The following is a 26,811-nucleotide window of genomic DNA, read 5'->3' on the forward strand; positions in this document are numbered from 1 at the left end:
CTTTTCAAAGTTAGTGTGTACGATCTCATCTCAGAGAATTTCAGAAGATCCGCAATAACATTAACGTGAAGCAGTGAGCATAGGCATCCGTGAGACGCCAAGATAAATTGAAGACAGACGCGAATCTAGAAACAAACTACTACAGGCAGTAAAACTCCCAGAAATGTTATGAAGCTTCTATTGTCATTTTCGGTTACAGACACATAATGTAGTCTCCAAAGAGATTTCAGAACATTCTGTCATCAGCGGCTTATGAAGTATTATATTGAAAGTACTTCTTGAGACTGCATGGCATTGCAGATTAAGCAATAAATTTCTTCTAAACGCTACAAATACTTCTTGCGATGAAATTTTGTGTTTCTGTTATATGGAAATTTTGAATTTTTTGCCCAGATGTTGTTACTATGATCAGTGTTGTTTGAACTCTTACTTCTAAAGCTCTACAGTTCCCCCTTACACATATACAACGTGCCATGCAGCAAGTGAAGGGAGTGTGTAGGCTACGGATTTGTACATACACACATCAAAAAATGTTTTGCATCCCCTCGATTCCGAGAGTTCCTGAACCTGTACAGAAAATTGGAATAGAGATCAACATAAACATCATTTTCGCCCTTTTTATTGTTCATGACAACCACACACTGTATGTTGTACCACCATACAGCGAGACCTTCAGAGTTGGTGGTCCAGATGGCTGTACACAGCAGTACCTCTAATACCCAGTAGCACGTCTTCTTGCATTGATGCATGCCTGTATTCGCCATAGCATAGTATCTACAAGTTCATCAGGGCAGTGTTGGTCCACAATGTCGCACGCCTCGACGGCGATTTGGCGTAGATCCCTCAGAGTGGTTGGTGGGTCAAATCGTCCATAAACAGCCCTTTTCAATCTGTCCCAGGCATGTTCGATAGGGTTCATGTCTGCAGAACATGCTAGCCACTCTAGGCGAGCGATGTCGTTATCCTGAAGGAAGTCATTCACAAGATTCGCGCGATGGGGGCGCGAATTGTCGTCCATGAAGACGAATGCCTCACCAATATGCTGCCGATATGGTTATACTGTCGGTCGGAGGATGACATTCACGTATCTTAAAGCCGTTACTGCGCCTTCCATGACCACCCGCCCCACATAATGTCACCCCAAAACAGCATGGAACTTCCACCTTGCTGCACTAGCTGGACAGTGTGCCTAAGGCGTTCAGCCTGACCGGGTTGCCTCCAAACACTTCTCCGACGATTGTCTGGTTGAAGGCATATGCGACACTCATCGGTGAAGAGAACGTGATGCCAATGCTGAGCGGTCCATTCGGCATGTTGTTATGCCCATCTGTACCGATCTGCATGATGTCGTGATTGCAAAGATGGACCTCGCCATGGACGCCGGGAGTGAAGTTAGGCATCATGCAGCCTATTGTGCACAGTTTGAGTCGTAACACGACGTCCTGTGGCTGCACGAAAAGCATTATTCAACATGGTGGCGTTGCTGTCAGGATTCCTCCGAGCCATAATCCGTAGGTAGTAGTCATCCACTGCAGTACTAGCCCTTGGGCGGCCTGAGCGAGGCATGTCATCGACAGTTCCTGTATCTCTGTATCTCGTCCATGTCCGAACAACATCGCTTTGATGATCCTGAACACATCCCTTGTTGGGAGCCCTTCCTGGCACAAAGTAACAATGCGGACGCGATCGAACCGCGGTATTGACGGTCTAGATATGGTTGAACTACAGACAGCACGAGCTGTGTACCTCCTTCCTGGTGGAATGACTGGAACTGATCGGCTGTCGGACCCCCTCCGTCTAATAAGCCCTGCTCATGCATGGTTATTTCATCTTTGGGCGGGTTTAATGACATCTCTGAACAGTCAGAGGGAGTTTGTCTGTGATACAATATCCACAGTCAACGTCGATCTTCACGAGTTCTGGGAACTGGCGTGATGCAAAACTTTTTTTGATGTGTGTAATAACATGCTATATTGTTCTTCTGCCGCTTCTTGGTACATAATAATAAACGTAAAGCACAATACTGAGTACGTACTATAGGGAAAATTTAGTTAACCTGTTTTCAATTTACAAGCTCACTTTAGACTTTAACCGACCATCGTCGTCAAAGTAGTTGGAAAGATGGTGGTAATGAAATTAAAAAGGTAAAAAGTTGAACAATAAATAAATACAAGGGGAGCAAACCAGAGAAAGAATGTACACTAAACTCGAAAAACAGTGCCTATATAACAATTCATATTAAATTAAAAAGCCCAGTTAAATAAAGTAGTACTTGAAAAGACAGCTAAAAGCAATTTGAAGAGGTATTCCATGTGGAAATCTGTACAGAAACCGTGTAAAACATAAACTGACTATTGTAACATCGAAATGTGTGGAGGACGTAGACAGTCACAATAAAACCAAAATAAATAAATGCAAGAGAAACAGACAGGAGTAGACAGTGTGGGAAAACTGAGAGGATGGAGTGTTGTTTAGAAGGGACGGAGTGTTGAGCTGTGTTTGGTCAGTTAATATTAAATCAGCACTGGTGACAGATATTTATTTAACTTCTAGGATATCCAACAGGTTGAGTTTTTGGCCTTTGTCTGCTAAGTGAAAGCTGTGGGGGGATTGTAGTTGGTAGCTGTGCACCTCTGTGGCCTTCACTCAGTACATGCTCAGCAAATATGGAGCTATAATTCTGCGACTTCCAGCAGTGTTTATGGTCAGCCAGCCAAGTTACTACGTTTCTCCCTGGCTGACTAATACCAAACTTATCACAGTCAGGACAAGTAATTTTGTGTACCCCACTGTTGGCTAGTAATTGAGTCTTATCATTTCTTTGCTGTTGAAAATACACTGGACTCTGGTGTTCTTCACATAGCAGGAAATCTCTAGTTGCAGGATTTCATTGTTCTTACTGCATTCCGTGATAGGTATAACATTGTACATCACTTCCTGCAGACATTGGAAGGAGCAGCAGTGAGAGCATAGGGGAGGGGTTTAAATCTCAATTTTTTTGCTTTCTGTGAAAGATGTGGTTTTACTGCAGAAAGCATTTTACCCACTGATTGAGACAATAAATTTATTTGTGCCTAAATCTGCTTTGAAATCTTCTTTGGACATGGGAATAGATATGAGACAGTGCACCATCGGGTGGAAAGTTGCATGTTTGGGTGTTAATGAGTGTTCTGAACAGGAACTTCTTACTTGTCTGTAGTTGTTCTTGTATATATTTCGAAATAATGTGTTTGTGTACTGATGTCAAAGGTTAGATCTGGGAAGTTTACAGATTTTTTACTATCTCTATTGCAAACTGAATATTTTTATGTTGACTGTTTATTATGGAAGAACGTATTGAGCTGTCTTGCAGGGCCTGTTGACGTACACAGTACATCACCTGTGTATCTGAGCCAGTATTTCATATTTGCATTCAAAGGTTCTTAATTCAGAATGGTGTTCAAAACAGTCCATGAACATTTCAGACAAAGGTGGATCAAGACGGACAAGCCACCTAATTCAAATGGCTCTGAGCACTATGGGACTTAACATCTATGGTCATCAGTCCCCTAGAACTTAGAACTACTTAAACCTAACTAACCTAAAGACATCACACAACACCCAGCCATCACGAGGCAGAGAAAATCCCTGACCCCGCCGGGAATCGAACCCGGGAACCCGGGCGTGGGAAGCGAGAACGCTACCGCACGACCACGAGATGCGGGCAAGCCACCTAATTGTTAATGCAGAGTCTCTTACGCATTTTCTTTCGTCATAGTGTATTATCAGTCAGGAAAGAGCTGTACTCGTTATTTAAAGAGATATGTTCGATGGTCGCTAGTTCTGTTTATAAGTCAGATCCAGATAATCTTACGATATGTGAAGAGATGCACCGATGGATGGGAAGCTACATGTTTGTGGCTGTGTGAGTGCTGGTAGCTTGCAGGAATTGTTGTATCTGTAGCTATGGTTTTTCTGTACACGGTAAATAAGTATCTCTTTGTTTTAATATCGATATAACGTCCAAGGAAATATGTAAAATTTCACCACTTCTGTATTCAGACAAACAGGAACCAATCAATAGTTACAAAAAGTGGCGCACTGGTGCATCACTCCATATACTGGCAAAATTTCAAATAACCTCAGGAAAAAACTGAAGTCTCGTAACTACAGACCTGCGTTTTACAAAACCAACAGCATTGAAACAGCTTTATTCAGTAGTAAAGAAGAAATGAATCGCTTGCCACATAGTGATTTATGTAAAATCACTTTCGACCGCTGTTGGAAAGTACATGTCGGTCAGTTAAGCCAAGCTTTGGCAGTTAGGTTACATGAACATGAGAAAAGCTGGAACTTAAGAAAAAAGATTTAACTTTAGCCGGTCATTTTTTAACAGAAAACCACTCATATGACTTAGAACGTTTTCCATTCTGCAAAGAAAATAGCAATATGACTCTGCTGGAAAAAAACCCACAGAATGTCAGCTTAGTATTAAATGATCAATCTGTTTCCTTTTTCCTCCTCTTTGAAATGAGGTTCCAGTTGCAAATAATACATTGAATAAGAAATTCAAAATTATTCTTCATCAGTTGTTAAGTGTACCTTTACAAAAAACTTTGTTTCCTTTTTTTAATTAACGTAATTATTTCTGCATATACTTTTCGCTGTAACAAACTACATGCCAGAGTTTTTGTTTCTTTGGTCTCATCTATGTAAATAATATCTAAGTAAGTCGCGTGTCATGGTATGTGTATTTGCGCTATTCCGTTGTCACCTGAAGAAGCTGAAAAGTAGTTTGTAACCATATAATCTTGCAGGACATCAAGAAGTGTTTCTTGTTTAATACTATAACTGTGTTCAGCCAATTTTGACGGAAAGTTAAACCATTTTATTTTTATTAAAGATGGACATAACATTTGAAATATATTTGTTGTTTGAAAGGGAAATAATGTACAGTTATTGTTACCTGAAGAGCTTTGATAGATTAAAGGACAATCATTACAGAGTTGACTAATGTACAGAACTGAATAAACATTTACGAGAGGCTTGGCTACTTTGCCAAGGGCCTTGCCGCGGTGGTAACGCCGGTTCCCGTCAGATCACCGAAGTTAAGGGCTGTCGGGCTGGGCTAGCACTTGGATGGGTGGTCATCCGGTCTGCCGAGCGCTGTTGGGAAGCCCTTGTGAGGCAAACTGAGGAGCTAGTTGTCGAGAACAAGCGGCTCCGGTCTCGTAAACTGCCATACGGCAGGGAGAGCGGTGTGCTGACCACATGCCCCTCCAAATCCGCATCCAGTGACGAATGTGGGCGAGGATGACACGGCGGTCGGTCGGTACCGTTGGATCTTCCAAGGCCTGTTCGGATGGAGTTCTGGCTACTTTATTCTTCATCTAATGAGCTGGATGATTTAACGACGTCAAAATGAGTTCAGCTGAAACATCAGTCAGGTCTTGGCTTTCGTATTAGGATCATTCATTATAAGAATGTAGATTTCTTTCATCTGGAAGGAAATCTGTTTTCCTAACCGTTCTTGGTGTACTATAAAAAATGGAAGTTTGAATTCTACACTTACTCCGATGCAAAAAGCATAATGCAGTCACAAAACGTTTTCCATCACACATTACACATGGCACCTGCTTTTACATTTATAAACCATGTTCTTCAAATTTTCCATTTACACGTGTCTTTATTTATTCAAGAGCTTATTTTTCTTTTTATAGAAAGCATTCCCCCCCCCCCTCCCCCCAACCTTTACTGAATATGAATAGTATGAGCTCAGTTATCCTACTGCAGCTACAAACAACGAAACAAGTAACGAATATTTGAAAAAAAGGAAGATTGGGTTTAACGTTCCGTCGACATCGAGGTCATTAGAGAGGGAGCACAAGCTCGGATGGTGTCAAGAAGGAGGATCCACCATTCACTTTCAGAGGAACCATCCCGGCATTTGTCTGGAGCGATTTAGGGAAATCACGGAAAATCTAAATCTGGACGGCTGGACCCGGCTTTGAACCGTCATCCCCCTGAATGCGAGTCGAGTATTTGAGTTCCAACCTTAACATTTTATAGTTGTATATTGTACGTTATGATTTATATAGAGCGAACTTCTTGTTACTGTTCAGTAACAACAAAATGACTGTAAGGCTATCTACAGGACCGACAAGGTCACATTCTGTCACTGCTTTCCCTTTTACTGTTACAAATCAAGAAACGTAACAACGAAAGCCGGCCGTTGTGGCCGTGCGGTTCTAGGCGCTTCAATCCGGAACCGCGCTGCTGCTGCGATCGCAGGTTCGAACCCTGCCTCCGGCATGGATGTGAGCGATGTCTTTAGGTTAGTTAGGTTTAAGTAGTTCTAGGTCAATTGGATTGATGACCTTAGATGTAAAGCCCCATAGTGCTCAGAGCCATTTGAACCCTTTTGTAAGAACGAAGTTTGAATACATAGTTCTATTTCACTGTATCAACAGTTTCGCTCTGTCTCGTATCATGTAATGACCCAATATGGGTAGCCTATGAGACAGGAAAACACACGCACTAACTGGTCAGAACTATCCGGTATCTGTTAGTGGACATGAATATAGGCCGTGTCCGTTCTTCGGCTGTGTGACTGAAGTCTGCTGCGGTCACTTTCAATAAGGTGTCTGCATAACTGTGGAGAAATGGCGCCCATTCTACTCAAGTGCCAAAACCAGACAAGGTAGTGGTTCTGGACGCCGGGATCTGGAAGGACTTCGACGTTGTAGTTCATCCCGAAGTTGACCCATTGGGTTCCAGGCGGGACTCTGGACAAGGTAGTTCAATTCAGTAATATTATTTTCCACAAACCACTGCGTCACAGATGCTGTTTTATGACAGGATACATTTCCGGGCTGGCACAAACATTCATCGTCTCCGAACTGTTCTTCTACAGTACACAGGATACAGTACTGCAAAATGTGTTCATATTATTCCGCATCTTGCATTTTCTTAAGCGCGATAATGAGACCACACCCTAACCACGGAAAACATCCTTACACCTAACACTCTCTACTCCGCAGTTCACTGTTGACTTCTACATACGATGGCAGGTAACTTTATCTAACCTTGGCATCGGCCAAATCCTTCCATCGGATAGCTACATGGTATAGCGTAATTCATCACTCCAAATCACTCGTTTCAGCCATCCTCTGTCGAGTGGCGTCGCTCTTCACGTCACCTCATGCATCGCCTAGCAGTGACTACTGAGATGTGTGGTTTACGAGGAGTTTCTCGACCATTGTACACCATTACTTTTACCTCCTCCACACAGTTATTGTGCTAGCTGGACTACTGAAAGCACTTTAGAACTCACGAATGATTCCTTCTGCTGATGTCACGTGATTTTTTTACAAATACCCACCGTAATGCACGACAGTACCTGTCCATCAGTACGTGAGGCCTGCCTGTTCTTGGTATATCTGTATTTATACCTTTGCATGTCCACTTCACATTGACATCACCAACAGTCGAGATAGGCAGTTTTACAATGGGTGGAATGTCCCTGATGGATCTATTGCGGAGTTTACACCCAGTGACTAGTCCACGTCTGAAGTCACTGATTTGAGCTCTCCCTACAGAGTCACTCTCTTGCCACTGCATTTCCATTGACAACACCATGCTAGTCACCTCCTCTTACACTAATGAATCCGCGTCTCGTGACACCTAGTGTCTGGATACTTGAAATTGGAAAGTGTGCCGTAGCCCTGTAAGGTGTCAGGCAAATCCAACACCTTCCATGAAAACCCTGACATGATAAGCAAATCCAGCAGTATGTCACATAGCTCCGAATAAATCGTGAGATTAAATTAACCAAAGTAATATGAGTAACGAGTGAGCAAATGGAATACCACAGACTAACACAAGAATGCCTAAATGCATGTCATACCTTCCCACTGTGAGACAGACGCAGTTCCGAGGGGAGAAACGAGAACAGAAGCCGAGAGCAGAACCGTGTTAAGCTAGAAGGCCCTACGATAAGGGACGGACACCCACGTCGCCAGCCAACCGCCAGGACCACCCCCCAGTCCATGTTAAAAGATAGAACCCTCCAGAAGAACAGTATAGATCTTACGATAACACTAAAAGGGCCACACCAGCTGCAAGTTTTAGCGTGAGACTTTTTCGCGTCTCTGTTACGTTGCAAACGTTAGAAACATTGCCCCACCACGAAAAGTATAACGTTTCTCATTGGATAGACAGAATTTTTGTAGGCGGAGCTTAAGGTTAACATTGAGACCCTGATTGGTCAGATGAAAACACAGCCAGATAGTTTTTTTTAAACCAACTTCGGTAAATTGTAGTAAGGAGAAGTTAGGTGAGAGTTGCTCCCGAGACGGCGAAAAGTATGGAGCTGCGCCGCCCGCCGCCCGCCGCCCCCTGACACTGTCTAACCAACGACAAGGTAATGAACGCACGCGATGCCGCCTAACAGCGCATAAAGCTTCACTCAGAACTGCAGAAGTCTCATCTGTTACACCCCCTTTTTACGTAATACTAGTGTCGATCGTCAATTAAATCTCATGGTGTTCACATTTGCTACGTGAAGTTAAAATCTGAAACGCGATGATTTTTCTGTTATATAATTATTGAGAAGCCATATCAGCCACTGTAATTTACGACAAGTTAGATAAGTAATTAAAGATAATTGAGGGTCACTGTAGACCATTTTGATAGTTTTCTCTTTTGTGAAACTTAAATTAAACCTAGATTATAGATGTGATATGGCATAGGTCATCCATCGATCCATTGTAGAACTTGGAAACCCACTCGGGGAATATTCGTTAACATTTTTGTTGAACGCAGTCGGTTTTTACCATCCTGTATTAAAACATGTCCTTTTATCAATAGTGCAATTTATAAACAACGTTTTGTGGGTAGAATAAAATTTCCAATGGTAAACTTAACTGCTTTTTCGACGTTATTTTACCAGCTAACTAAAAATAGGAAAGCCTTGAACCCTTTCCACTAAATTTAGTTAGTATTAAGATTCTTTTACAGGGAGTGCAGTGGAGCTGACGCTGAAATCATTAAGTATTTGGTTATATCATCGCTAGTCTCACTGACCTCTTCTGAATTCCACATGTCATGTGTGGTCTGGCGTCTCCTTACCAGCAACAGGTCCCAGGTTCAAACTAGTCAATTCCCTAAAAAACACGCTCAGAGCGTCATTGCGTGAAAGTGGTAGGTAGACATGGCTTAGAACAAACAGACACCACACAGAATGTTACAGAATGGGACCAGCAGTAACACAGATGCGAAAAATAGTTGGTAACGAGACAGGACACCTCAAATCGTAAGGGTTAAAAATTTTAGAAGGCGCATAGATCCTAAATTCTATATTTCAGATAAAGAATTAATAGTTCGAAGTTTATGTTTTAGACAGCTGGCCGCCTTGAATGAGCAATGTGTGTGAGAAATGTGTTTATAAACATCCTATGATTCATAATAAGCTGTTGTCTGCCACATCCACGTCGGTGGCGCTGGTGATCAAAATAATACACAGTCGTCAGCGATATGTCCATCCCGTATAGTTCATGACTGGTTCTGGAATACTCAACATTTCCCGTTTCAGGAACACGTGATAGTAGTAGTAGTAGCATTAGTATTATTATAGTAGTAGTTTTATTCATCTAAACATGACTTTTACAAGGATGCTAGTCGTGTCTTTGTATAACAGTTCAAGAATAATAAAAATAACATGCTTCATATTACGGGAATTTACATACACATAGCTCTATTTAAGGAGGGGATAGATAGTCGGCTATGGCCTTATATTAGGAACCATCCCAGCTTTGCCTGAAGTAATTTAGAGCAACCACAGAAAACGAAAATCAGGATGGCTGGATGAAGTATGGAACCAGCATCTCCCGAATACAAGGGTAGTCCACTTAGAACTGTGCTACCTCATTCGTTTTTATCCCTAGAGTTCAATACCGTGTTACAATCAAATGATTTTATAATGCAGAAGACTAGTGCTACATTGTTCATTCATTCTCATTCCCAGTACTGCACACACTCTCGTACATACATTCTTTCATAAAGTTGCACAACACAAACTATCAGGTGATTTCATTTCCATTTTGTGTTCCGCAGCTTCCCATTTTCAGTACAAAAAACTGAGTCAGCATTCCTCTATGACAAGTAAGATTTTGATCACGGAAAGATAATAAACAATGAAAAGATTCGGGAATAAGTTTTTCCAGAAAAGGAAAAAAGAGGAAAGAAAAAATATAGTGAGGAAATATTATGCGAAATGATTAGACATCTTATTATTACTGCTGTTATTTATTTGTGTTACACGTTTTCCCAGCTCTCAACGCTGCACTATCTAAGTATTCAACGTACAGAATGTATTGCGTAACTGATACATTTTAAATGCATTTTGAAGAGGTTTGTTTTAGTAATCTCTTTCACATCCTCGAGCAATTTGTTGTACAACTGTATTCGTTAGCAGAAGTTGCTCTTTTGAGTTTTATGCTATTCCTTTCGCGGTAAATGTAAGTTCAACCTACGTCTTGTTTCACACTAATGAACAGAGGTCTTTGTGCAGTAATTATCAAAGTTATTTCTGACGTGCACAGCTAACTGATAATTGTACTCTGTTTTGAACAGATTTTTACAAAGATATCGATTTCTATTTTTGGTTATTATTCTGGTAGCTCTTTTCTGTTGTTGCAAAACTATGTGCATACTTTGTGCATTTGTTCTCCATATAACAATTCCACAGCTAAAAATTGAGTGTACATATGAATAATAAGTAATTAAAAGACTGTTCTGTTCACATTGATGACAGGACTCTAAGGGTATATAAAATGCTGATGAAATTCTTCTTGCGAGTATCTTTACATGTTCATAACACTTCCACTGAGAATAAGTGTTCACTCCTAGAAATGTTTTGTTTGTTACGCGGTCTGTAGAGGAGCTATCTCCGTTTCATTTAAGAGTGTCGATTTCTCTCTTCAAATTGAAATTCACTTTATTGGATACCGTGTATGCATATTGCATTCTGACCAATAGTAAAGTTCCTTGAAGGTTTAATTTCCTTTTACTATAGAGAGTTCTCCTATTATCTGAGTAGATTTCCTTTTTCTACAGGGAGTTCTCTTATTATCTGAGTAGATGTAATCCTTGGAAAGCGACGTATCTAGAAATCAATTAGCAGCCATCACCAACGATGACTTGAGAAGTGAAGAGGACGTTCTTCACAACTGTTCTGAAGGGGTAATGAGGGTAAATATTCATCTGCTGCTCCGGAAAAGAAATATTTCGATATCTCATATTATCATTACTGGTTACATGTAACAAATATTTTGTTATCGACAAATGTCATTGAAATAACTGGCCTTTTAACCAGGAAAATTATTGTGATACATTGTTGGTTTGCCGCTAGTGAGACAATAATGAAAATTACTACCCTGAACAACAAAGTAAAAATTACACTTTTACTGGCTGGCCATATCGCTTTTACTGTATCCTGTGGATTACCCAGCATTCGATGGCAGTTTTTTACACATTTGGAATACTGTTAGTCTCAAAGCTACTGAAACAAATGTCGAACACTTCTTTGAGACTTTTCGTAGCCCGTATGTTTCCCCAAGATCTAAATAAGTACTTCGTCAAATGGGCACTTACTTATACGTTTCAACAGTATTGTTTTAAATAACACTACAGATCTTGGACTTCGTATGTAGGCACCTCACACAGAAAGACATAGCTCGTTAATATTCCTTATGTAAGTATTGTGTTTGATTCTGAGCGGCTGATATTGACTTCTTAAAATGTAATCGTCCCTTCTTTGGAAGACGGTTCAAAGTAAATTGTCCTCATTTGCTCAGATTCTAGGTGTTCTGAAGAATTTATTCCCGTTCACGTCTTTTTCGCGAGACAGCATCGAATAATGACAGTATAGCTGGATTCACTTTCACCTGTAATGGTGTAGAAGTGCAGCTATGAGAAGTAGTATAAAATAAATGTCTATCCGTTCCACCGAACGTATTTACTGCAATAGATTCAGTCAACGAATTGTTTGAATGATGTACATCGCTTAAATATTTCGTCCATTTATGCCATATTTCACTCAGAAGAGGAGTATGAGTCACCGTCTACATCTAGGAAATCAGAACTGTAGGAAAATAGTGCTGTTTGAACATCGCAGTCAGCAGATCGCGTCCTATGACGGGCGGTTGTTTCAAATGTCTCACAATATTAATGTCTCTACTCAATAGCTTTCTGTTTCTACCGCTTTAGTTTACAGTTGCTGTCATGGTATTTTAATATATTGGGGACTAGCTGGGTAGCTCTTCGTGTGGTCCTGTTTTATTTTTACCACGAGTCAGTAATGATGAGTATCGTACTGTAGATGGACTTCGTCGCTGTCCAGCAAGAATGTATCTCTGATAGCACATATCAATTTTCGTGCTTCTTTTTGTCCTCTCAGACAAGCCAAGCTCTACTCATTAATGGATCTTCTACTAAGTCAGCTACGCCTTCACATATTTCATCGAGATGTACTTTCTATACAAGACGACTGTTCAGTAACCCAACTAAGAATGTGAGTTCTATCAAATGTTACCTACCTGACGTAGGTGTCTTTCTGCCTTTACTCGTGTGGCAGCTACTCGTCGGTATACTTCTCATGCTGCGAAATAGCTGAATAGCAAATCAGTTGACTGGTAATTTGCTGGAATTGTAACAGGACAAATAAAAGTCCTTCTTTCTCCATAACGTCAAAATGAGCGTCCTCCCACCTGGAAGAAAAATATATCTCTCTTGTACCTTCATTTGTTCTGGAGACCGAAAGAAGATGAAGAAAACAAGAACAACAGAGTGTTTTGTTTTGCATGCACGAAGTCCTGTTCCCATGTGAAAAAAAGTTGCACAAAGCGTTGAAGACGTTCCCCCTGTTATTTCCCGTTCTGAAGATCATGTGTTACACTATGCACAGTTACTTATACATTGTATTATTTTACTACTATTAAATTTTATTCTGTGAAACATTATTTACTGAATAAAATTTTGAAGAAAAGAAAAACGCTTTGGAACTGGAATTTATCCAGATAATCTGTCTATAGGTTAATTAAAATACAGAGAAAAGAAACAATTTTATTCGTCCTTGAAACGTAGTGTGTTAAGTTGTAACACTATCGAGCAAAGTTCAAGATTCATATTTCAGTTCTAAGTTAACTAAACTCATTTAAATTGTTAAGTGCTTTTGGAATATAAAGTAAGAACATATTACCTTCGGAACCACATAATTTTGCCCAGTAATTGGCGAATTCATATTTGTTGAGGGTTAATTATGGTCTGACATATTTCTCCGTAGTAATGAACTTGCGTTCCATTGTTGTCCTTGTTGTTACTTGAGAATAGTAATGCAGCCTTCTGCTTTTTTTCCCTTCATCTCCGAATATCTGCTTTCGATGTAAAGTGTTTCTAAGTCGAAGCTCCTGAACCTTCTCCTTCTTGAAAACAAGCATTTCTGCTATTTACGAATGTGGCTCTTAATTTGAATCGACAATTTCGTTGATCATCATGCGGTTCAGGTTGCCTTTTGCTTAAGTATTTCCTTGTTCTCTTGCTCGTACGTACAGTGCATGGCATCTGAAACAGATATTTATTAGAGGTTGGTTGCTTTATCGTATTACAATCATCATTAGATCCCAAAAAAAATTGCCTCTCAGTAATAGAGAATAATGTATATCCTCGCAGTTGGCGCAGTGTCGCAACCAAGATTCTTGCTGGGTTCGGTTCAGTGACAAAATATTTTCGCGTCTACTTTCCGAGTTTTCGGAGAGACTACGTCTTCAGGAAACATAGAAGACGCGCCATTGTTTAGTTACGGAACCTGGCTACGTCGTTGTCCTGCAGTGACGAGTCTTGAAAGTCGTACACTATTCGCAGCAAACGAAACTAACAGCTTTGACACCGCAGTCCTAGATTTGGGAAAGCACTTCACCAAAGAGCACACTACAGTCAAACTCCTATTAGTTCACTTTCGAAACTTCTACAACGAACTCGTCCTAAACTGTACCTGTGTTCCGTGACATGTGATTTATCATCACAGAAGATATGCTCTTCGTGTTACTATTTGTATTCTTAGAGGTATTTTGCAAAACAAAATTTCAAATATCACCTCCTAGACATTTCATCTGTATATGGTCGATGAGATCTCTTACAGTTTTCTGACCGCAGCCCCCTCTTCCTCATCACGAAATCCGCGTGAATAAAGAGACGATATCGGCTGAAAGTAAAAGAGACGTTCCGTAGCCAAAACTTCAGTGATTACTGTCAACTCTATCATAGATTAACCACTACACATTGGTATGAGATTTCTCACATAGAACCAGATAAAATTTAATAATTTATGTACTGAATTTGTTGCGACTGTTGAATACGTTTCCACAAAGCAACCTTGGCAAAATTACCCTTTACATTTACACGTAGATTAGTTGAGACACCACACGTCCTGACATCCGTAATGCGTTCATGTTTCTTAGATACTTGAAAGTTTATTGAGTATTGTTTGTAGATGGCACAGATGTCTGAATTTATGGTTGTCTGCAGAAAATACATCTATAACATTGTAACACAGTCGCCCTAGATAGCCCCAGTTGCTAATAACATAGATTTTTATATATATTTCGTACTGAAACATACTCATCGTTCGACTTCCTTCACGTGTAATCAGTTTTATGAGACAAAAAGGGACCTATTGCTATAACATTATTGGGTAAACTGTGACAAGACATTTAGAAAAATCACTTATCTTATTACGATTACAATGCCTGAAGAGTAATTGAATATTTTGCGATGCTGACTATAAATCTCTTAGATTCAAATTGTTCAAATGGCTCTGAGCAGTATGGGACTTAACTTCTGAGGTCATCAGTCCCCTAGAACATAGAACTACTTAAACCTAACTAACCTAAGCACATCACACACATCCATGCCCGAGGCGGGATTCGAACCTGCGACCGTACCGGTCGCGCGGTTCCAGACTGTAGCGCCTAGAACCGCTCGGCCACCCCGGCCGGCAAATCCCTTAGAGTTTCCTTTAAAAATAAGTGTACTACTTCGAAGCAACAACAACAAGAAACGGTTACTAGTTTCGAATATAACAAGTTTTAGTGAGGTACAGTTCTTAGCAAAATTCTACTATTAAAATCCATTACAACTGCATATGTTTCAGATCAGCACGTCTAATTTTGTACCACGCAGGGATTTCAGCACTGTGCGCCTTCTGCAGCGACGTCACTGTCTAAAGTAGTAACAGATAGCGCTTCAAAATCGAGATATGGTTCCTGGTATTGTGTCACAAGCACTGCAAAGTAATTTCATTAACTTCTTGTTATAATCTATGGAATATGTTTCTGAAAACTGAAAAATCTGAATTCAAGATAGTAGCCTTATCGTCACGTTGAAACCACACTCAAATCCAAATCTGAAGGTTGGGTCGTCGATGAGGTACAACACTTAGAACTGAAAGGACGTTTATTACTTACAACAGAACAGAACTGACGTCCTGGATAGAGAGTGCAATTATTTATACTAATATAGAATATTCCATACATACAAAATATTCCAAATATACAAAAATTACCAACGTAAGATATTTCAAGAATCTTCCAGAAATGGTAAATACGAAATAACAAATAACAGTGGTCGGGTCTGAACTGGTGGCCCATAGCACGCCAGCTGCAGACGCCAACCACCACACCACGTTAGATGCACCATAGATCCCATCATTACTCCCTGTACTGGAGGACCAGCAATCTGCTCTTTCTGGAGTCCTAATTGGAGCCGATTACAGCACCCTGGTTCTAGAACTTTTCAATGGTCCACTGAATAGGGGCGCTGGCGGATGCCCGTATGCTGGTCGCGTTTTTACGTTCCTCTTCAGTGAGATGAGCGTCGAAGGTAGCCCCTCCTGTGGAAACTTCATGGTCGTCGAGTGGTTCTTCAGTTTCCGCGAAATACTCATCTTCAATCTACGCCTCTGGGCTGTTGTAGGGCTATACAGGGAGGACACGGACGAGATCTCAGCACTTTTCTCTTCTTCATGAAAGATCACAATCCCCGACTTCATATTTGGCGTCCGGCAGGAGTAGAAGGATACGATGCGGCCCAAAGTAGCGCTTTAGTGAATTTTTATACAGTCTAATTATCCGCCAAAGCCTAAAAATCCACTGCAAGTTTTTTGGCCTGTATCTTATTGATCTTACTTGACGTTTTATCGCTCTCGGTCTTTTTCCTGAACTTCCGGAGTCTGTGTGCGAGCTTATTTGCTCCTGGTGATGAGATGTCTCACATAGTATCGTTAGGTTGAAACGGGGACACTGTATGAAACAGAACGCACAGCTTGAAGCCTGTAATGCCTTGCTTCGCCGTTTTGTATAGGAACAACACGACGGTCAGTTTGTATCCCAATCTCTCTGTTCGACATGAACGTACATCGAGAACATATCTGCCCATGTCTAGTTAAGGAGTTACGTCAAGCCACTCGTTTGTAGATGTTAGACATCCTGTGGGTGATGTCACAACGTGGAATTATCTCTGACAGCAGTCTCGACCGAAAAGCTTTTCCACGATCAAATATCATCATACCGGGTGTACCGTGGTTTAAAACGACGCCTTCGAAAAGGAACTTTGCAATTTCTGGAGCTTCGGCAGTCGGCACAGCCGTGGCACAGCTTGATGACAGCATCGATTCCTGTTTGTTGACTTCGGTGAAATCCCTGAGTGGCCGATTCTAATTCGGTGGAATGGCGCTGCTGCAGGCGGGATTGATACCAGATCCAGATGTCTTTGAGCTAATTGCGGCATGTGCTTACGTGGTTCGCATTCCTTATAGTGGCTCACATAGTATCTGACAGATCGGTAGCGACCTGGTTAGTGATACCTGCGTCTGATTTCGTCTAGAGTCTTCAGGTGACCAGATGTTACAGTAAAGTGGAAATTCATCAAGATCGTTGGCCACAGATGAGTTGGGAAGCCATGAAACCATTTCCGCCCCACTGGATCATAGTTCCTCCTATGGAGTGCTCCGTTTAAAAACTGGAAACCCCCCTTGATCGATTCCCCATTCTTCCATGCTCCTATAGTTTTCAGTAGTTCTGTATCTTCCCTCTGTTGAGCAGGAATCTCATTTAACGCAGCGATGCCGGAGATTTCGTCCAAACTTCTGTGTTCCATCGAAGGATTCCTTGAAAGGCAATCAGCATCTTTGTGTTTTCGCCCATTCTTGTATACCACCGTGACGTCCTACTCCTGAAGCCCTAATGCCCATTCGCCAGCGGATGACTCAGTCTGGACAGCCAGCAGAGAATGGCGATCCGTTACAACAGTGCATGGTTTCCAAAATTACACTCCTGGAAATGGAAAAAAGAACACATTGACACCGGTGTGTCAGACCCACCATACTTGCTCCGGACACTGCGAGAGGGCTGTACAAGCAATGATCACACGCACGGCACAGCGGACACACCAGGAACCGCGGTGTTGGCCGTCGAATGGCGCTAGCTGCGCAGCATTTGTGCACCGCCGCCGTCAGTGTCAGCCAGTTTGCCGTGGCATACGGAGCTCCATCGCAGTCTTTAACACTGGTAGCATGCCGCGACAGCGTGGACGTGAACCGTATGTGCAGTTGACGGACTTTGAGCGAGGGCGTATAGTGGGCATGCGGGAGGCCGGGTGGACGTACCGCCGAATTGCTCAACACGTGGGGTGTGAGGTCTCCACAGTACATCGATGTTGTCGCCAGTGGTCGGCGGAAGGTGCACGTGCCCGTCGACCTGGGACCGGACCGCAGCGACGCACGGATGCACGCCAAGACCGTAGGATCCTACGCAGTGCCGTAGGGGACCGCACCGCCACTTCCCAGCAAATTAGGGACACTGTTGCTCCTGGGGTATCGGCGAGGACCATTCGCAACCGTCTCCATGAAGCTGGGCTACGGTCCCGCACACCGTTAGGCCGTCTTCCGCTCACGCCCCAACATCGTGCAGCCCGCCTCCAGTGGTGTCGCGACAGGCGTGAATGGAGGGACGAATGGAGACGTGTCGTCTTCAGCGATGAGAGTTGCTTCTGCCTTGGTGCCAATGATGGTCGTATGCGTGTTTGGCGCCGTGCAGGTGAGCGCCACAATCAGGACTGCATACGACCGAGGCACACAGGGCCAACACCCGGCATCATGGTGTGGGGAGCGGTCTCCTACACTGGCCGTACACCACTGGTGATCGTCGAGGGGACACTGAATAGTGCACGGTACATCCAAACCGTCATCGAACCCATCGTTCTACCATTCCTAGACCGGCAAGGGAACTTGCTGTTCCAACAGGACAATGCACGTCCGCATGTATCCCGTGCCACCCAACGTGCTCTAGAAGGTGTAAGTCAACTACCCTGGCCAGCAAGATCTCCGGATCTGTCCCCCATTGAGCATGTTTGGGACTGGATGAAGCGTCGTCTCACGCGGTCTGCACGTCCAGCACGAACGCTGGTTCAACTGAGGCGCCAGGTGGAAATGGCATGGCAAGCCGTTCCACAGCACTACATCCAGCATCTCTACGATCGTCTCCATGGGAGAATAGCAGCCTGCATTGCTGCGAAAGGTGGATATACACTGTACTAGTGCCGACATTGTGCATGCTCTGTTGCCTGTGTCTATGTGCCTGTGGTTCTGTCAGTGTGATCATGTGATGTATCTGACCCCAGGAATGTGTCAATAAAGTTTTCCCTTCCTGGGACAATGAATTCACGGTGTTCTTATTTCAATTGCCAGGAGTGTAATAAAGCAGGAACTTAGTGATGGCCAGAAAAAGATAAGGCGCTCTTCCTCGGTTGTATGTTCATCTCGGACTTAGAGAGTACTCGGGAATCATAAGGTTACCTTTTCATCACCTTCTTGAATTGTTCTAGAACTACGTCTAGCCAAAAACGACTGGTGCCTGTTCGAAGTTCTGTCTCGGCATCCACGATGTTAGAATTGAAGATGTTTGCGCCTCATTAAGGACAAAGAAGAATCTCCCTTGCACCTCTTTATAGCTACATTTGGCTCTCCCTGCGGTAATCCTTTGCAAGTGATGTGTATTGGTATGGACATCCTTCATGAATCACTGGCTGCAGGAGCACATACTGAGAAAACTTTTCACATCACGAATGTGCCGAGGAGTCGGAAAATCTTTGGCTGCTCTATTTCCTCTGGATGATGACGGACTCCATCGCCATGTACTTGGTGCCACAAGATTTTTATGCCTTGGGCGACGAAGACGCACTTTTTTGCATTCATGAATAGGCCTGCAACCTGAACACTCTACAACACGGTTTTGGCGTTCTTCAATACTTCAAAAGTTTTTGAAAAGACGACAAAGATAGCAAAGTTTCGGCGAACGTTTGGGTGAAGAAGAAATAATTGCTGGAGGTCAGGCTGAGCTGGCAGTGCGCAACATGCCAGTAAGCAACGCTGACCGCTACACCACAGTGTATGGGCCAGAAATGCGCTACTTATTTTGATGATACATTTATTCTCTCCAATGAGAAGTACTTAGTGGGGAAACCACAAGCGAACAGCAACACACCAGAGTACACTGAATTGCTATTTGTTGCTTTATAGTTGGCAGTTATAAGTGCTGGCAGTTTCCGTCAATGTTTGCAAGGAGTAGAATGTGCTGTTGCTGTTTACATATGATTTATGTCTCTATGAATGCATCCTGTGCAGTATTCTTCCTTTATCACCCATTACTATCACTTTTTGCAGTTCTCGACTCTCTTTCTTTCTCCTCCTCTTTTTCTCTCGTTTCAATACCCTTGACCCAGCGAGGTGGCGCAGTGGTTAGACACTGGACTCGCATTCGGGAGGACGACGGATGAATCCCGCGTCCGGCCATCCTGATTTAGGTTTTCTGTGATTTCCCTAAATCGCTCCAGGCAAATGCCGGGATGGTTCCTTTGAAAGGGCACGGCCGACTTTCTTCTCCATCCTTCCCTAATCCGATGAGACCGATGACCTCGCTGTCTGGTCTCCTTCCCCACTCAACCCAACCCCCCCCCCCCCTCAATACCCTTGAAAAAAGATGAGTTATACGCCTGTTTGACGTTCTACTCGTCCTTGATACTTAGCACCTGTAAGTCTTTAAAATTATGTTACGATCTCACTGTACCACTGGTGTTATGAAAGGTACGAGGTGCGGCTAGAAAAAAACCGGACTGATTCTGGAAAAAACATTTATTTACAATTATTTACAATTTCATGTTATCTCCTTCAATGTACTCTCCTTCTCGGTCTCTACACCGCTCCATACGAATTTTCCACTGTTCATAGCAATGCTGCAGATCATTTTCGGTAAGTCCATACATTACTTCCGTCGCTTTTTCTTTTACTGCTTCAACAGTCTCAAATCTAGTTCCTTTCAAAGCTGACTTGACTTTAGGGAAAAGAAAAAAAGTGACAGGGGGCCAAATCAGGTGAGTAGGGTGGATGATCTAAGATGGGAATGTTGTGTTTTGCCAAAAACGTCTTCACTGACAACGCACTGTGAGCTGGGGCATTGTCTTGGTGAAGGATCCATGACTTTTTTCTCCACAAATCGTTCCGTTTTCTCCGTACTCGCTCACGTAGGGTAGCCAGGACGCTAATGTAGTAATGCTGATTCACTGTTTGTCCCTCTGGTACCCAATCAATGTGCACAATCCCTTTGATGTCAAAAAAAAAAAAAAAAAAAAAACAATCATCATTGCCTTGAATTTCGATTTTGACATTGGTGCTTTTTTTTGTCGTGGAGAACCAGGAGTTTTCCAATGCATCGATTGGCGTTTAGTTTCGGGATCGTAAGTAAAAAACCACGATTCATCGCAAGTAATAACATTTTGTAAGAAGGTGGGATCACTTTCAATGTTTTCCAGGATGTCAGAACAAATAATTCTTCGGCGTTCCTTCTGTTCAATTGTGAGACACTTTGGAACCATTTTTGAACACACTTTGTTCATGTTGAAACTTTCATGCAGAATCTGCCTAACACTTTCCTTGTCAACTCCTGTTAACTCAGACACTGCTCTGATTGTTAAACGGCGATCTTGTCGAACAAGTTTACCGATTTTTTCAGTGTTTGCATCAGTTTTTGCTGACAATGGTCTGCCAGTGCGAGTGTCATCACTGGTGTCTTCGCGGCCATCTTTAAATCGTTTAAACCACTCAAACACTTGTGTTCGCGATAAACAATCATCGCCGTACACTTGTTGTAACATTACAAACGTTTCACTTGCAGATTTTCCTAGTTTGAAACAAAATTTGATGTTAACACGCTGTTCTTTCTGTACACTCAACATTTTCCGACGCACAGACAAAACGTCAACTACTTAAAACAGACGCCACGGGCAGACTGAGTGCAGGAGGCAGATGCAACTCGAGCAGTAGGCGGAGCGAGAGTCACGTGACAGGCCACGCGACTTTCAGCCTTATTGCATTCGTTTTATTGTTTCACCAGTACTAGTCCGGTTTTTTTCTAGCCACACCTCGTATACACGGAGGGGACAAAAGTTAAGCGATACCTCCCAATATCGTCTCGGACCTCATTTACGCCAGGGTAGTGAGGCAGCCCGGCGTGGCATGGACTCAATAAGTCGTTGGAAGTCCCCAGCCGTCCATAATTGCGTTAGTGTTGCCGGTGCAGGATTTTGTGCACGAATTGAGCTCTCGATTATGTCCCATACATGATCGACGGGATTCGTGTTAGGTGATCCGGGTGGCCACATAATTCGTTCAAATTATTGAATCCTGCCTCGGGCATGGATGTGTGTGATGTCCTTAGGTCAGTTAGGCTTAAGTAGTACTAATCTGTAGGGGACTGATGACCAGTCCCATAGGGCTCAGAGCCATTACATTAAACCAATCACGAACAGTTATGATCCTGTGACATGCTTGGGAACATGAGGTCCATGAATGGCAGCATATGGTCTCGAAGTAGGCGAACATAACCATTTCCCGTCAATGATCGGTTCAGTAGGACCAGAGGATGCAGTCCATTCCACGCAAACACGGCCCAAGCCCACACCATTATGGAGCCGCCATCAGCTTGCACACTGCCTTGTTGACAACTTGGGTCTATGACTTCGTGGAGTCTGCTTCTCAGCTGAACCCTAGCAACAGCTCTGACCAACTGAAATTGGGTCTCATCTGACCAGGCCACGGTTTTACAGTCGTCTAGGGACCAACCGACAGGGCCAAGAGCCCAAGAGGGGCACTGTAGGCCGTGCCATCCTTTTAGCAAAGGCACTTCCGCCGGTTGCCTGCTGCCATGTCCTATTAACGCCAGATTTCTCCGTACTGTCCTAACGGACACGTTCGTCGTACGTTCCACTTTGACTCACCGTTGCTTGTCTGTTAGCAATGACAACTTTTACGCAAAATTTTCTGCTCTCGGATGTTAAGCGATGGCCGTCGTCCACTGCGTTGTCCATGGTGAGAGGTAATTCCTGAAATTTGGTATTTTCGGCACGCTATTGACACTGTGGATCTCGGAATATTGGATTACCCAAATGGACTGTCGCATGCGTCTAGCTCCAACTACCGCTGCGCGTTCAGAGTCTGTTAATTGCCGTCGAGCAGCTCTAATCACGTCGGAAACTTTTCACATGAATCAACTGTGAGCAAATGACAGCTCCGCCAGTGCCTTGCTCTTTTCTACACTGAGTACGCGACACTATCGCCATCCGTATGCGTGCATACAGGTGTCCCACGACATTTATGACCTCGGTGTATAGTACAACACAGAAACGGTGTGCGTCTTCGAGGGACCTAGATTTCCATTGTTTTCCGCAACTTGGTTTACATAGCATGAGGCTGCTTTGGAGCTGCAGTGCTGCCTAGCGAGGTGAAGTTGCGGATTAGACTATGGGTTCCTGTGCAGGAAAAGAATTGTTAAAATTTCCTTTGGTACAATTTCATTTAATTTTCCTTCGTTTCGACACAGCATACCAGGCCAGTGTACATAAGGTTTCTTGTACGTGCCTAGGAGTGAATGTACTGATTCACCGCCCCCCGATCCTCCAATAGCACTTATTCACTTTTGTTTCCTCTAACTGTGGTCGTGTTACTCGGTGTCGACGTTACATGAACAGATACTTTCATCCTTGGATCCGACTGCTCTGTGAATCAACTCATCCAGTTGAATATGACGACAACTACAGTTTGACGATTTTGAGCCACTGATGCAAATTGACATTTTTTATGTTCATGAAGTTTTGGCAAACATTTAAAACGTTTGTTTCGTTTGTCAGAGCAAATTAAAAACAATATGATCCAACCAAATACACAATCTAGACAGTTTAACAAGTTTGCCATGTGCAAATTGAGTTTCATGTTGTAAACGTCGAATCTTCTTTGTGCGCAAGACTAGCTAGCCGTTCCTTCCTTCACCATGCTGAGATAGTAAATTTAGTTCGACAGAATTTTGCGTCTTAAGAAAAGAGAGTGAGCCTACAGAGGCTTATTCTAGGCACCAATGGTTGCACTTAAGAGTCTAAAGCTGCAGCATCCCTCTGCATGTGTGATTACAAGTATTTCGTGGAGTATTTATTTGGTACAACTGTTACGTCTACATACGTGAACAGCAGTGGCAAGTAGCCGGCCGGCGTGGCCGAGCGGTTCTTGGCGCTTCAGTCTGGCACCACGCGACCGCTACGGTCGCAGGTTCCAATCCTGCCTCGGGCATGGATGTGTGGGGTGTCAGGTTAGTTAGGTTTAAGTAGTTCTAAGTTCTAGGGGACTGATGACCTCAGATGTTAAGTCCCACAGTGCTCGGAGCCATTTTTAAACAGCAGTGGCAAGTGGGTTTAAGTGAGTATTTTTCGTAGCTAAAAAATTCATGTAAGTGTGTCATTCACCCATAACATTAAGCGCAGTATCCCGGGGACGGTTCCATGGTGGTTTCCTTTCCATGATAGCACGTAACTGTTGTCTGCAGCTTTCATAATATAAAATAACGCTGTTTACGTATCACGAATGCAGGTCATCGAGCTGTTTTTTAATTTGTTTAATTTGTTAAGGTATTGTTCGTAAGGAGGAATCTGTAGCTGACACTACTTACTGCAAGCCCTTTGGATGGGCTGTGTTTTGTTGGAGTATAGCGTGATGTGTGTGAGGAAGGAAGCACGTGACTTCCTTTCAACAATTGCCCTCAGACAGTTGCTGAGGCTACCCGCAGTACAGAGGGGTTGCTATCGTCAGTGACACTCCTCAAAGCCTCCCAATGGTCAGGATAACGTACCAATATGCAATACGACCAAAAATCAACAACCTTCCAGGCAGTCAATGACAGCAGGTCTCAATATCGCACAAGGCTCAGACAATTACCGCACATGCATCAGGCGTGTGTAACGTTAGCGTACAGCCTCGTTGTGTCGTACTAGTGGGGCGGTAGAGTTCCAGACACGAGGTACATTGAACATAATCAACAACCTCGGCTTTAAAATACAATTTTTTGGTAAATAATAATGTATCTATCGTATGCTGTCAATATTTTGGAGAATAAAATTAATCAGTGCAAGAATGATTAGTATACCTCCGACTAAAGCAGAGAATTAAATTTGTCCACTGAAATTATTTGAAGCGCCTTTTGTCTGTTGAAAAAACATGTACATCCAGAAATGGCCATCATACAAGTGATTATTAGGACTTACAAATCGCTTATTATTAGAAGTGAAAAATACATTAGTGAGTACAAGACAAATGGCACGGTTGATAATACTAAGAAACGTTGGACATCAACAACTACCTCCGCTATCAATTTCTTGTCGTTATGAATGTCAATGGATCTAACTTTCGTACGATGGTATCATTATGAGAAATTCAACTAATGGCCGCAAGAATAACTAGCAGACTTATCCTGCCCTAGGTTTGAATATGTATAGAAGTTATTATCATTGCTCTGACTTACAACTATAAATATAAACGTACATGTACCTTACTCTTGAACTGATAATTTCGCTAAATTTTGTTCTAGATTTAAGTTTATTAACTGACACACACACACACACACACACACACACACACACGTGTTCCCAGGTATGATGATTTCAAAAATTTACTTTCAGTTGTCTATTAGAAACAAAAAAAATTTTAACTTTATACATTTTTGCTTTAATACCATATGGTAGCTGAAGCAATGATTTAAAAATTATATTGGCCGTCCTGTATCAATACTTGTAGTCAAAGAACGTAAAGACATTCTCGAGGAATTATTTTAACTTACAAAAAATGCAAAATAATTTGCTCAAAATGCTATAAACTTTAAGGATTTTCAAGATTACTATCTTTGTTCGTCCATCTATGTAAGTTTGATTTTATGTCTAGGGTCCTTTTCCCTACTTCTAGGAATGCACTGAATACAATGAAGAACTTTAATCTCTGTCTCTTTTTTTCTGGAGCTGTGTAACGTGTATTTTATACCTAAACTCTAAAGTTACACTCACAGCAGATCTACGAAATTGCGTCGTGCTGGATGATTCGGATGTGTCTAGCTGTCCTCTGCTTTTAAAAAAAGTTGCTTAAGTCACTTGTCGGATCCTCTTTATTAACTGACACTTATAACAATTCGAGAGACCGAATTATTACTGCTGTAATTATTCAAGTGTTATCTTTCCCTATGGTTTTAATATGTGAACTGTATATCTCTGACTCATTGATGCTTGAAATTACCAGTGGAAATAACATTACATAATTTCCCATGCTCTGAGTGACTCCTCATCTCTTATCAAGCAAGAATTTCCTTATGTGGCACGTCCTTAGCTTAGTCCTGTCGACTGCGCAAGCTTTGTCACGTTGTTTTCTTCACAAGTCTACATGACTCGATCTCAAGGATACGGGTGAAAGTAGAGCATATCAGAGACGAAAAAAGTGAATGTGTTATATGTACAGGGAACACGAGTAACTTGAAGGCTAGTGAAGAAAAAATTGGCTTTGAAACTGAGTTTCGAATTGAGAAATTTTTAGCACACTATATACTTTTCTATGTCCTGTTCAACCTGAAACGTCCGTTGGCATTACATCATGCATGAATGTTCTACTATGGCTTCTTAAATAACTCATGTTTTAAAAATTTAAAAGCCTTTATATGGAATGTTAATTCATTATTACAACATTGTTAATTTTTCATTCTTACAATCTCGTTCCCTAATTCAGAATTTTTTTTTTTTTTTTTTTTTTTTTTTTTTTTTTTGCCAAAGCATAAGAGAACTTCGTAAGGGCACGAGCGTGGGAAGTAGACACAACAAATATTTATTATTTACAGCCAATATTTATTTTTATTATTAATTTAAAATTTTATCGACGCGCAAGTCGTTAGCGACTGAGTAAGTTGGAATAGGTAGAAAAACGAACGTGGCACAGCGTTACTAGAAAGGTAACTGCCATTCACCTCTGGCGATTTCGGAAAAGAGTGCAACATGTGAACCTGCACAACCGTCCCATTGCTGCACCTAGCTCACAATCAGCTTACGACGATAGTAACGAAAAGCCTTGTAGCCAACCATTTATGGGAAAGATTTCTATCTTTATACACCGCAAAAAAAAAAAAAAAAAAAAAAAAAAAAATCAGTTAAAAGCAAATGGGGAAGATTTCCATCTTTATACACCGAAAAAATTAGTTAATAGCGAATGAAGAAGACCAGAACATATCATTTGGCGTGAAATAATAAAATATATTCGCCGTTCGCTGTTATTCTTCTTATAACTGAAAATTCCAAATGGCTCTTCTAATAGTGTTGTACCTTTAGTTAGCGATGTTATTTCTCGTGTTAGGTGCCCTCCCCTAGCTCAGA

The 26,811-nt window shown here is 42.2% G+C and overlaps 1 long non-coding RNA gene across 2 annotated transcripts in view; it reads right to left on the reverse strand.

The window, feature by feature from the left end:
• The window catches only part of LOC126234276 (uncharacterized), a 242,931-nt gene that overhangs the window by 74,792 nt on the left and 141,328 nt on the right, over positions 1 to 26,811 (reverse strand). For both annotated transcript variants that reach the window (XR_007544701.1, XR_007544702.1), the window contains 2 exons: positions 13,238 to 13,599; positions 12,576 to 12,746 (listed from right to left, as the gene is read on the reverse strand). This is a non-coding gene — a long non-coding RNA (uncharacterized LOC126234276). The remainder of the gene's footprint in view (positions 1 to 12,575; positions 12,747 to 13,237; positions 13,600 to 26,811) is intronic.

This window comes from Schistocerca nitens, chromosome 2 (genome assembly GCF_023898315.1).
Source record: "Schistocerca nitens isolate TAMUIC-IGC-003100 chromosome 2, iqSchNite1.1, whole genome shotgun sequence".
Taxonomy (NCBI): Eukaryota; Metazoa; Arthropoda; class Insecta; order Orthoptera; family Acrididae; genus Schistocerca; species Schistocerca nitens.